Here is a 14,691-nt window from a genome sequence, read left to right as displayed (position 1 = left end):
TTTCAGAACACTGGAAACAATGGGACATTCCACTTTCGGAATACTGAAAACATTCCATTCTCAAGAAGCAGGGGAAACATTCACATTCTCCTGCAGAAACACTGGAAACATGGACTTTCGCTTCTTTCAGAACACTGGAAAAACAGAACACATCATTCCATTTGTAGAACACTGGAAACATGATATTCGCTTTCAGAGCACTGGAAACATGACATTATGCTTTCAGAACAGTGAAAAACACTGACATTCCACTTCAGAACGCTGAAACCACGGACATTCCACTTTCTGAATACTGGGGAAACACTGACCATTCCGCTTCAGAGCACGGAAAACAATTGACATTCCCATTTGTAGAACACTGGAAAACACTGAGATTCCGCTTTCAGAGCTGGAAACACCTGACATTCTGCTTCAGAAATTGGAAACAGACCATTTCTCGCTTTCAGAACACTGGAAACACTGGACATCGCTTCCAGAAATCAGGAAATACTGACATTCCATTTGTTTAAAAATACTGGAAACACTGACATTCCGTTTTCTGAACACTGGAAACAGTGGAACATTCTGCTTCCAGAGCACTGGACACTGACATCCGCTTTCAGAAACACTGGTAACACTGACATCTCATTTGTTAGAACACTGGCAACACTGACATTCCGCTTCAGAGTAATGGAAACACTGAATTTCCGCTTCAAGAAACACTGGAAGCAACTGGACATTCAGCTCTCAGAGCACTGGAAAACACTGGACAGTCCCTCTTCAGAACACAAGGAAAACACTGCATTTCCACTTTCACAACATGGAAACACTGCATTCCAATTTTGGAGAATTACTGAGACAAACCCCCACTGACATTCCACTCTCAGAGCACTGGAAACACTGACATTCTGCTTTTTTTCAGAACCAGGAACACGGACATTCCAAGTTTGAATATTGGATGAAAAACACGACATTCCACTTCCAGAAACAAAGGAATCATTGACATTCCACTTTCAGAAGACTCAAAAAACACCGAAATTCCACTTTTATTTTGCTCAAAACACTGTGTCATCCCACTGTTTACAGTGTTGTGCTTGTCATTCGTTTTCCTTCCATTCGTTTTTCTCATTCGTTTTCCTACATTCGTTTTTCTACATTCGTTTTCCTACATTCGTTTTTCTATCTACATTCGTTTTAGTCTGTCCAAAAAAATTGAAAATTCCACACTCAAGCACTGGAAAACATGACCATTCCGCTTACAGAAACACCGGAAAACACTGACATTAGACTTTCAGAACAAGCAATCACTGACATTCCACTTTTAGATTATGGAAACAATGACATTATGCATTAGAACACTGGAAATACTGGCATCCGCTTTCAGAACATGGGAACACTGACATTTCCATTTTGTAGAACACTGGAAACACATTTGATTTCAGAACACTGGAAACACTGACATTCCGCTTTCAGAACATGAAACACTGACATTCCGCTTTCAGAAACTCTGAACACTGACATTCGCTTTCAGAGCACTGGAAAAAACACTGACATTCTGCTTTCGGGAACCCACTGGAAACACTGACCCATTCCGCTTTCAGAGCACTGGGAACACTGACATTCTGCTTCAGAACACTGAAACACGGAATTCCGCTTTCAGAAACAATGGAACACTGACATTCCACTTTCCGAATACTGGGAACACCTGGCATTCACTCTCAGATCACTTTTTAGGAAACACTGGCATTTCCTTGACTGGATACACTGAAATTCCGCTTTCAGAACACTGGAAAAACATGACCTTCCATTGTAGAACACTGGAAGCACTGACATTCGCTTTCAGAAAACACTGGAAACACTGGGACATTCTGCTCCAGAACCTGGACACACTAACATTCCGCTTTTAGAACACAGGAAATATTGACTTCTTATTTGTAGAACACAGGGAAAAAACTGACATTCCATTGGTAGAACACTGGAAACACTGACATTTCCTCTTTCAGAAAACTTGGAAGCAAGGACATTTACACTTTAACAACACTGGAAAAACTGGACATTTCATTTGTAGTAGAACACTGGAAACACTGACATCTACTTCCACAACACTGGAAACACTAAACATTCCGCTCTCAGAAACAGGAAATATTGAAACATACCATTTGTAGAACCACAGGAAAAACTGACATTCCATTTGCACAGACCACAGGAAACACTGACATTCCTCTTTCAGAACACTGCCAATCATGACATTACACTTTCATAACACTGGGAAAACTGGACCTTCCACTCTCAGAAGCACGGAAACACTGACCATTCTCCTTGACTGCGAAACACTGGACCATCGCTTTCAGACACTGGAAACACTGACATTCGCTTTCTGAACACTGGAAACACGGACATCCGCTTTCAGAACACTGGAAACAACTGGCATTATGCTTCCACAATCACCGGAAACACTGACATTCCGCTTTCAGAAAAACACAGGAAACACTGAAATTTCATTTGAGAATATGGAAAACACTGACATTCCGCTTTCTGAACACTGGAAACAATGAATTCCCGCTTGTCACAACACTGGAAAAACTGACATTCCATTGGAAGAACAGTGGACATTTATTTGTAGATACTGGAAAACACTGGACACTCAGCTTTCAGGAACGCTTGCAACACTGACATTCTGCTTCAGAACACTGGAAACACCATTCCGCTTTCAGAACACTGGAAACACGACATTCGCTTCCAGAAACACAGGAAATACTGGACCATTCATTTGATAAAATATTGGAAACATGACATCCGCTTTCTGAAAACAGAACACAGTGACATTCTGCTCCAGACCACTGGGAAACACTGACATTCCGCTTTCAGAACATTGTAACACGACATTCCATTTGTAGAACACAGGGCAAACACTGCATTCCGCTTTCAGAGCACGGAAACACTGAGATTCCGCCTTTTTTCAGAACACGGGAAACACTGGGACATTCACTTTCCGAATACTGGAAGCACTGACATTCAGCTCTCAGAGCACTGGAACACTGACATTCCGCTTCCAGAACACAAGAACCCTGCATATTCACTTTCACCAACACTGGAAAACACTGGTATTCCAATTTTGGAATACTGGAAACACTGACATTCCACTCTCAGAGCACTGGAAACAATGACATTATCCTTGCAGAAAACACTGGAAACACTGACATTCCACTTTTGGAATTATTGGAAACACTGACATTCACTCCAGAAACACAGGAAAACTTGACATTCCACTTTCAGAAGGACTCAAAACACGAAATTCCAACTTTTATTTTGCTCAAAACGTTGTAATCCCACTGTTTACAGTGTTGGGCTGGTCATTCGTTTTCCTCATTCGTTTCTACCATTTGTTCCTACATTCTTTTTCGACATTCGTTTTCCTACATTCGTTTTTCTATATACATCGTTTTCCTACATTCGTTTTAGTCTGTCCGAAAAATTGAATTCCACACTGAAAGCACTGGAAACACTGACATTCCGCTTACAGAACACGGCAAACTGACATTCGACTTTCAGACACGCTGCAAAACAATGACATTCCACTTTTAGATTCTGGAAAACCACTGACATTTCACTTTCAGAACACTGGAAACACTGACATCCACTTTCGAATACTGGAAACACCGACATTCCGCTTTCAGAACACTGGAAACAATGACATTCCATTGTAAACACTGGAAAACACACATTTGCTTTCAGAAACTGGAAACACTGACATTTGCCTCTTCCCGAGCGCTGAAACACCATTCCGTTTTCAAGAACACTGGAAACAATGACATAATTTGTAGAACACTGCAAACACTGACATTCATTTGTAGAATAGAACACTGGAAAATGACATTCGCTTTCAGAGCACTAGAAACATGGACATTCTGCTTTCAAAACATGGAAACACTGACATTTCGCTTTCACAACACGGGACACTGACATTCCATTTGAAAAGAACACTGACATTCTATTTGCAGAACCACTGGAAACATGGCACTCGGCTTTTCAGAACACTGTGCAAACACTGACATTCGCTCTCAGAGTACTGGAAAACACCCGACATTCCGCTTTCATAGCACTAGGAACACTGACATTTTGCTTTAAGACGATGGAAACACGACATTCCACTTTCCGAAATACTGGAAAACACTGACATTATCACTCTCAGATCCTAGAAAACAAGACATTCTTCATGACTTGAAGACACTGACATTCCGCTTCAGAACACTGGAAACACTCGACATCCGCTTTCAGTACAATGGAAACACTGACATTCATTTATAGAACTCTGGAAAAACACTGACATTTTCGTTTCAGAACACTGGAAAAAAACGCATTCCGCCTTCAGAACATTGGGAACACTGACATTCCACTTTACAACACTGGAACACTGACATTTTCCTTCGAGACTACGGAAACACTGACTTTTCCACTCTCAGCGCAGCACTGGAAAACACTGACATTCTCCTTGACTGGAACACTGACATTCCGCTTCAGAAACTGGAAGCACTGACATTCGCTTCCAGAACACTGGAAACACTGACATTCCACTTTCGAACACAGGAAAACACTGAATTCCATTTGTAGAATACTGGAGCATTGACATTGCCACTCTCAGATCACTAGAACACTGACATTCTCCTTGACTGGAAAACACTGACTTCCGTTTAAGAGCACTGGGAACCTGCATTCTGCCTGTCAGAATATCTGGAAACACTGACATTCCACTTTTGGTAATATGGACACATTGACTTCCACTCTCAGTCACTAGGATAAACACTGACCTTGTCCTTGACTGGGAAACCCTGCATTTCCACTCTAGAGCACTTGAAACACGGACATTCTGCTAGAACACGGAAAACACTGACATTTCTCGTCAGGAACACAAGGAAAACAGACATTCTGCTTTCCAGAATACTGGAAACACTGACATTCCGCTTCTGAACACCGGAAAAACACTGACATTCTGACTTCCAGAATAAATGGAAACACTGACATTCCGCTTTCAAGAACACAGGAAACACTGACATTCCATTTGTGAATACTGAAACAACTGACATTCCATTCTCAGAACACTGGAACATGGCATTTCCTTGACTGGAGAAACAAGAAACACTGACATTCCATTTTAGAATACTGGAAACAATGACATTCCGCTTTCCGGGAACACTGGAACACACTGACATTCTGCTCCCAGAACACTGGAAACACTGACATTCCGCTTTCTGAACATAGGAAACCCTGACATTCCATTTGTAGAACACTGGACATTTACGCTTCAGAGCACGGGGAACACTGGACATTCTCGCTGTCAGAACACTGGAACATGACATTTACACTTCCCGAAGGAATACTGGAAACATGAACACCACTCTCAGATCACTAGGACACACGGACATTCCTCCTTGACTGGAAAACACTGACATTCCACTCTCAGAGCACTTGGAAACATGGACATTCTGCTCCAGAACACGGAAACACTACATTCCTCTTTTTCAGAAACACAAAGAAGAAACACTGACATTCCATTTGAGAATACTGAAAACACTGACATTCCGCCTTTTTTGAACACTGGAAACACTGACATTCTGACTTCCAGAACACTGGAAACACTGAATTCGCTTTCAGAACCACTAGGAAAAACATGACATTTCAATTTGTAGGAATACTGGAAACACAGACATTCCGCTTTCAGAGCATGGAAAAGATGACATTCCGCTTTCAGAACACTGGAAAACACGGCATTCAGCTCTCAGAACACTGAAAAACACTGACATTCGCTTTCAGAACACAATAAACAATGACATTCTACTCATGGAATACTGGAAACACTGACATTCCACTCTCATAGCACAGGAAACACTGACATTCACTCTCGTTTGCAGAACACTGGAAAAACTTATTATTCGCTTTCAGAACACTGGAAACACTGACATTCCGCTTTCAGAAAACTAGAAACACTGACAATCGCTTTCAGAATACTGGAAACATGACATTCCTTTTCAGAACAAGGAAGCACTGACATTCCGCTCTCAGAGCACTGAAAACACTGGACATTCTGCTTCAGAACTCTGGAAACACTGGACATTCACTTTGGGAATATTGGATATACTGACATCCACTCTAGAACACAGGAAACAAACTGACATTCCACTTTAGAAGACTCAAAACACCGAAATTCCACTTTTATTTTGCCTACAAAAACCGTGTTGTATCATTTCCCACTGTTACAGTGTTTATGCTTGTTCATTCGTTTTCTACATCATTTTTCATCTACATTCGTTTCTTTCTACATCGTTAGTCTGTCCCGGGCGCGCTTCAATCGTATATGCGTAAGTGTAGCAATTCACTTTGCGGCGTTGGGGTCAGGTTTACTTCGTTTACGGACCATGAGCCGGGCTGATAATTAACTGCGGTAGGTAATCTAACAGTGCGCGTCTTTCTCAGCGCGTGTCGGCGCTTCAAGTTATATGAGCGTAAGTGTAGGCAATTCACGTTGCAGCGGGCCAGGGATTCCTTCGTTTACGGCCATGAGCCGGGCTTTAAAATTAACTTGCAGTGAAATAAAAACTGTGTAAGCCTATATAAAGCATGGTGTCTCACAATGCGTTGCCATTATCTGCAACTGGAGCACTACCCATCAGTACACATATTTACCAAACCTGAAAACTACAAGAAACATAAATTCCAGCATTACTGAGAGCAAGAATCGAATGTGAGGAGGACTCCATGAAAGCTATTTGGATCAGTTTCAAGTCATAGGTTATGGCACGTAGTAAAAACCCTAGTAAAACTGGCATATATGATTTTTGGCATTATACTTTCACACAAAATTATAATAAAAAACAGTAATAACAAAAAATAAACAATATTAACGATATTATAATAATTATTTTTATCATTGTTTTACTTTTTATCGTTAATAATGAAATTATTACAGATCTAATATATTTCTTTACAATTATACTACTACTACTACTACATACTACTAATAATAATGTTTGATAATAATGATAACAACAATATTATAATTACTGTTATGATTATTATCATCATTATTATCATTATCATTGCTGTTATCCCATTTATAGTATATATTTTTTGTAGTAATACGCACAATAAAAGTTATAATAATGATAATAACATTACTAATAATAATAATGCTAATAATAATAATAATAATAATAATAATAATGATAAAAATGGTAATAATGATATCATCATTATTATGATTGGTATTATTGTTATTACATTGTTATTATTATCATTATTAATTATTATTATCACCATCATCTTTCATCATTATTGCAATTATTCCCATTATCATCAAAAAAATTTTTATTATTATTTCGTTTGTATTGTTATTACTGCAATTATTACAAATATAATATATTTTTTACAATCACACTATTACTATGATAATATCAATAATAACAATAATGAAATAATGATGATAATAATGATAAAAACAATAATATTATAATTCCTATTATGATTATTATTATCATTATTATCATTATTTTTCTTATTATCCCCAGTTATGTTGTTGTTTGTTTTTTTGCTGTAATACTAAAAATAAAAGCAATAAAATGCTGATAATAAAAATTTTAATAATGATAATAATAATATTAATAATATTGCAATTACTATTATTATTGTATTTATCATTATTATGTTATTATTGTTATTATCACAGTTATAATATATTTTTGCAGTAATACTAACTAAAAGTAATAATAATAATGATAATAATAATAATAATAATATTATTATTATTATTATTACTATTATTATTATCTTTATCATTATTATTATTTTTATTATCATTATTATTATTATTATTATTGCAATTATTCCCATTATTATAAAGATTATAATTGTAATAGAAATTTTTATAAAAATTCTCACTATTGACAGAATGATGTTATTATTATTATTAGCCAAATAATTCGCAAATCATTATTGAAATCGAAAAAAAAGGGTATTTTGGCATACACTCTGAAAAAACTATATTTCACCGGGAGTTTGCCACTTCCCCCCTTTTGGGGTTTTTTTTTTTTTCATTTTATCATCATTATTATCATCATTTTATCATTACCATTATTATCATCATTCTCATCATTATCATTTTTTTCCATCATTACTGCAATTATTATAATTATTATCATCAGTATTAAACTATTGCAATTATTACAATATTATCATCAGTATTTTCATTATTCTTGTAATTATATCTGCCATATTATATTTTATATATATATATATTATATATATTATATATATATATATATTTATATATATATATATATATATATATGGGGGCCGCGTGGCCGAATGGTTAGAGCGTCGGACTCAAGACTGTCACGGGCGGTAATCTGAGTTCGAGGGGTTCGAGTCACCGGCCGGGGCGTTGTTCCCTTTGGGGAAAGAACTTCACCTCGATTGCCTGCCTAGCCACTGGGTGGCCAAGCCAGCCAAGTCAGTGCCGGGTAAAAAGAGATGGTGACTCGATAAAAAAAAAAAAAAAAAAAAAAAAAAAAAAAAAAAAAAACACCGGGCGAAAGGCAATGGCAAACCACCGCTCTAGATTGCCAAGAAAAATCATGGAAGCCCATGATCGTCAAGGCCGCGGTGGCCGAATGGTTTTGAGCATCGGACTTAAAACTGTCAGGGACGGCAATCTGAGTTCGAGGGTTCGAGACCGACGGGGCGTTTTCCCTTTGGGGAAGGGAACTTCCCCCCGTTTGCCTACCTAGCCATGGGTGGCCTGCCCCCCCCAAGTCAGTGTTGGTCCCAACCCCGGATAAATGAGAGAAGATTACCTAAAAGATAAAACCGGGCGCTCCCGGGGAAAGGAACTGGGGACCCTACCACGTTCCCCCCAAGAGCATCACAAAAGAAAACTCAATTAAGTATCATGCTGTGACCCGGGGGGCTCGAATGAATCACCGTTTAAAAAAGAAATTTATTATATATATTATATATATATAATTATATATATATATATATATTTTTTTTTTTTTTTTTTTTTTTTTTTTTAAAAACAATTACAATAATAAAAGAATAAAAAAAAATAAAAAGAATGATAAAAGGTTTAATCATTTTTATTTTCATTTTAGTGTGTTTTTTTTTTGCAATATTTAAAATTAATATATTTCTTTTCAATTATACTACTACTATAAAAGTAAAAAATGAAAATGATGAAAACAATAATATTAAATACTATTTAAATTGTTTTTATCCTTATTATCATTATTATTGTTTTTATCACAGTTTTTTTTTTTTTGTTTTTTGTTGTTTTTAGTACTAATAAAAAAAATAATAAAATGATAATAATAAAAAAATAAAAAAATAATAATAATAATAATAATTAATAAATAAAAATAATAATTATTATTATCATTATTTTTTTATTATTATTATTATTTTATTATTTTTATTAATTATTTTATTTTTATAGTAATAATAATAATTAATAATAATAATAATAATAATGATAGTAAAAATAAAATAAAAAAATAATAATAATAAATAATAATAACAATATAAAAATAAAATAAAAGTAATAATGAAAATAAAATAATATGATTATTTTTATTTTTTATTATTTTTATTTTTTAGTGGTATATAATAATAATAAGAATAATGATAATAATATAAATAATAATAATAATAATAAAGATTATAAAAAATAATAATATAATAATAATAATAATAATAATAATAATAATAAAGTAAAAGAATAATAAAATAAAAAAAATGAAATATTTTTATTTTTGTTGTTGGTTATTATTATTGATAAAACAATAATAATGAAATGTAATAATATTTACTTTTTGTTATTATTATGATATTTTCATTTTTATTTATTATTATTATATAATAATAAAAAACAAAAATAAGATAAAGATAATAATATTATTATTTTTTTTGTTTTATTTTGATATTTTTATTTTTATTATTATTATTATTATTATTTTATTATTATTATTATTATCATTATTAATATTATTATTATTATTGTCATTATTTTATTAATTTTTTGCAATTTTTCCCCTTATTTCAAAATCAGAATTGAAAAAAAAAAGGGGTATTTTGGCATATACTTTTAAAAAGGCAATATTTCCCTAGATTTTCCCCTTTTTTTTTACTTTTCGAATATTTCTTTTTTCTTTTTTTAGAAAGATACTATAATTTTTATCATTTTATCTTTTTATCTGGTTATTGAAATTATTTAAATTATCTTATTATAATTATTTTTAAAAATTTATTGCGCCAAAATTATATTTTTTCGGAAATTTTTATCCCCGCAAAAACAAAATTATAAAAATAATAACAATACAAAAATTTTTAAAAATAATAACAAATTTTAAAATCTTTATTTTTATCATTATTTTACTTTTTAAATCGTTGAAATTTTGTAATTATTATTTCTTCACAATTATACACTGAAAATAATAAATAAAAAGGTAAAATGACATGATAGCAATTTTATATATAATTATTTTTATGAAAATTATTATCATTTTTATTGTTTTTATCAGTTAATATTTTTTTTCGTAATATAACAATGAAAGTAATAATAATGATAATAATAACAATGATAATAAAGTTTGATAATAATAATATTATCATTATTATCTTTTTTTTTATTGTTTATTATTATTATTATTATTATTATATTATTATTATTATACATCATCACTATTGGAATTATTCCCATATTATCAAAATTGGAAATATAATAGCAATTTTTTAAAATTCTCATTATTGTATGATTAATAAAATTTATATTATTATCAAAATATCTTTTTTTGAATTTTTTTCATAAATATCCTAATAATTACGCAAATCATGATTGAAATCGAAAAAAATGCATTTTGGCGAAGACTCTGAAAAGGCTATATTTCGGTAGATTTTGCCACTTTTTCGACATCTGGGAATTCTTTTTTTTTTATAAATGGACATATTATTGTTATTATATCATTTTATCATTTTATCATTATTATTATTGTCATTATCATATTCATAATTATCATCATTAATATCATCATTATTGCAATTATTGCAATAATAATCATCATATCATTATATAATATATTTTTGGCAATTACACTCATAACAACAATTATAATAATGATAGAAATAATAAGATTATAACAATAATAACGATATTACAATCATTATTATTTTTATTACTTTATGTTTATTGCAATTATTACAGATATAATATATTTCTTTACAATTATACTACTAATAATAATATTAGATAATGATAATAATGATAACAATAACAATATTATAAATATTATTATGATTATATTATCATTATCATCATTATTATTGTTATTATCACAGTTATATATATAGTTTTTTTTTGTAGTAATACTAACAATAAAAGTAATAATAATGATATTAATAAAAATAATGATAATAATAGTAATAATAATTATAATAATAATAATAATAATAATAATATAATAATATTCTTTTTTTAGGATTTTTTCCTTCCTTTTTTATATAAATGCACACTATTATTGTTATTATCATCATTATTATCATCTTTATTATCAGATCTTATCATCATCATTCTCATCATTATCATAATTATGTAATTATTGCAATTATTATCACATTATCTTCACTATTATTGTAATTTTTGCCGCCATATATTTTTTTTCGCAATTCTACTCATAATAACAACAATTTAATAATAATAACAATAGTAACAAAATGATAACAATAATAACGATATTATAATCATTACTATTTCATTTTACTTTTATCATTATTTTTTCAGTTATACAGATATAATCAATTTCTTTACAATTATACTACTACTGCTACTAATGATGATAATAATGCTAATAATAGTAACAATAACAATATCATAATGACTAATATGATTATTAATATCAATTATTGTTATTATCACAGTTTTAATAATATATAATATATATTTTTTAAGTAATATTAACAATAAAATAATAATAATAATAATAATAATAATAATAATAATAATAATAATAGAATAATAATAATAACTTAAAATAACAATAATAATAATAATAATAATAATAATAATAATCATAATAATAATAATAATAGTAATAATAATAATAACATTAATAACAATCTAATAATAATAATAATATTATTATTATATTATATTATTATATATTATTATATATTACGATGATGATCATGATGATCATGATGATTATTATTATCATCATTATTATTATTATTATTATCAATATATTATATTATTTATTATTATATTATATTATTATATCATCATCATTATTGCAATTATTCCCATTATTATCAAATTTATAGTTATAATAGCAAATTTATCAAAATTCCTCATTATTGTCATGATAAAGGAATGACGTTTATTATTATTATTATATTATTATTATTATTATTATATGATTTACGCAATCATGATTCAAATCGAAAAGTTGAACTTTCGTGTTAGCTATATTTCGCTACATGTTGCCACTTTTTCAAATTTTGGGATTTTTTTTTTTATTATGCATGGACCGATTATTGTTATTATAATCATTTTATCATCATTATTATTATTATTATTATTATCATCATCATTATTGTTCTCATCATAATCATCATTATTATCATCATTATTGTAATATTGCAATTATTACATTACTTTATCATATATTGTAGTTACTGCCGACATATATATTTTTTTGGCAATTATGCTCATTATATCATCATAATAAATAACAATGATAACAAAGATTATAACAATAATAACGATATTATAATCACTGTTATTAATATTTACTTTGTTATCGTTATTATTGTAATTATTACAGATATATATATTTCTTCAATTATACTGAAAATAATAATGATGATAAGTGATAATAATAATAATATAATAATAAATAATAATATAATAATGATGATGATAATGATAAGATAAGAATGATAAAACAACAATATTATAATACTATTATGATTATTATATCAATTATCATTCTTATTATCACAGTTATAATATATTTCATGTAGTAATACTAACAATATAAGAATATATAATATTAATATATTATTATTATATAGATGATGATGATGATGATGATGATTAATTATCAATTATGAATTATTAATTATTATTATTATTATTATTATTATTATCATCGTTGTTGTTATTATAATTATTATTATTATGATTGTGTTGTTTGTTGTTGTATTATTATTATTATTATTATTATATTATTTATTTGTATATTAAAAATCATTATTGCAATTATTCCGTTATTATGAAATATGATTATATCATAAGCAATTTTGTATCAAAGTTCTCAGTATTTTGCATGATTAACGATATTTGGATTTTATTTTTCCTTTTACCCTAATAATTATGAAAATCATAAATATATCGAAAAAAAGGCATTTTGGCGTACACTTAAAAAGGCTGTTTCGCTAGATTTTGCCCATTTTCGACTTTGGGAATTTTTTTCTTTTCCCTTTTTTTTATTATAATGGACCTTTTATTTTATTATACATTTTATCTCATTTTATTATTATCGTCATCATTCTCATCCTTATCACCATTATTATCATCTTTTTGCTATTTTTTAAAATTTATTTCTCATTTTATATTATTTTGAATTTTTGTCGCCATTATATTTTGGCAATTATACTCATATACCCAGGGTTGGCGTGCTACGGAACAACGGCCCATTAATGGAAAAGTTTTTGAGAAAAACTCGAGATCACTCTGCTATCGGCAAACAGGAATGATGCAAAAAAGAGAATATTATCAGTAAGGGGTTTATAGGGAACAAATTTGTGCAATTTAAGGAGTACAGTGAAGAGACCTTGGTGCCAGTCGAAGAACAACTCCCCAAAACAAACAAACTTACCCCCGTGCCGAAGTGCATACTCCCCGCTGTCGTCGGTTTTGACCCTTTCCCTGGGTCGTGCAACCAAGGGACCAGGTATCGTAAATCATCTTCAGCTTCTCCACAGTAAAACTCTTTCGGGGGGTTGATTTGGCCATCCCCCGGGCATCACCCCGGGGCTTCCGGAAATTCGAATTTACTGTGGGATGTATCTCCTTAGTGGTTTGTGGCACTGCATCTCCTTTTTGGGGGGTGAGGGGTCCTGAACGATATAAATTAAATGGCCCACTTTTTCAGAACACGTACAGGCCTACTCCCTCATGGGCCAGCGCTGCGACACGGTGCGGGCTTCGGGGTTTTCCGAACCATCACGAGCCTCCGACCTCGGGATGAACTTCCGCTCACCTTATCATAGTGCGAACCTAATTTTTCCTGGAGTTCCTGGTGGATTCGACAGCGCCTCCCCTGGTTCGCGCAGCCACATGTAGCATTCGGGGAAAGGGCCTCATCCCGATTCTGGTAATTTGTCAACTGGGTAGAAAAAAGTTTAAAGCGCCCCCTTTAAAGATAAAAAGGGGTTAGATTTTCACTCCTGGTATTGATATTCAAGGCGAGACGTACTAAGGTTGTCCCGTCAGTGGATTGTCCCCCCATTGTGCCAAAGAAACCTTTTTCCTTCTGTTCACTCCTCCACCATACCGTTTTTTCTTTTGGACGATAACTCGTGGTTGCTGGTTTTCACCTTAGGATCCCACACCCGTTTAAAAAAAATGTTGGCAAATTTTACCCCATTATCTGTAGTAATGCCCCG

Source organism: Penaeus monodon, chromosome 8 (genome assembly GCF_015228065.2).
Source record: "Penaeus monodon isolate SGIC_2016 chromosome 8, NSTDA_Pmon_1, whole genome shotgun sequence".
In the NCBI taxonomy this organism is placed as follows: Eukaryota; Metazoa; Arthropoda; class Malacostraca; order Decapoda; family Penaeidae; genus Penaeus; species Penaeus monodon.
This window is presented reverse-complemented; position numbering follows the sequence as displayed.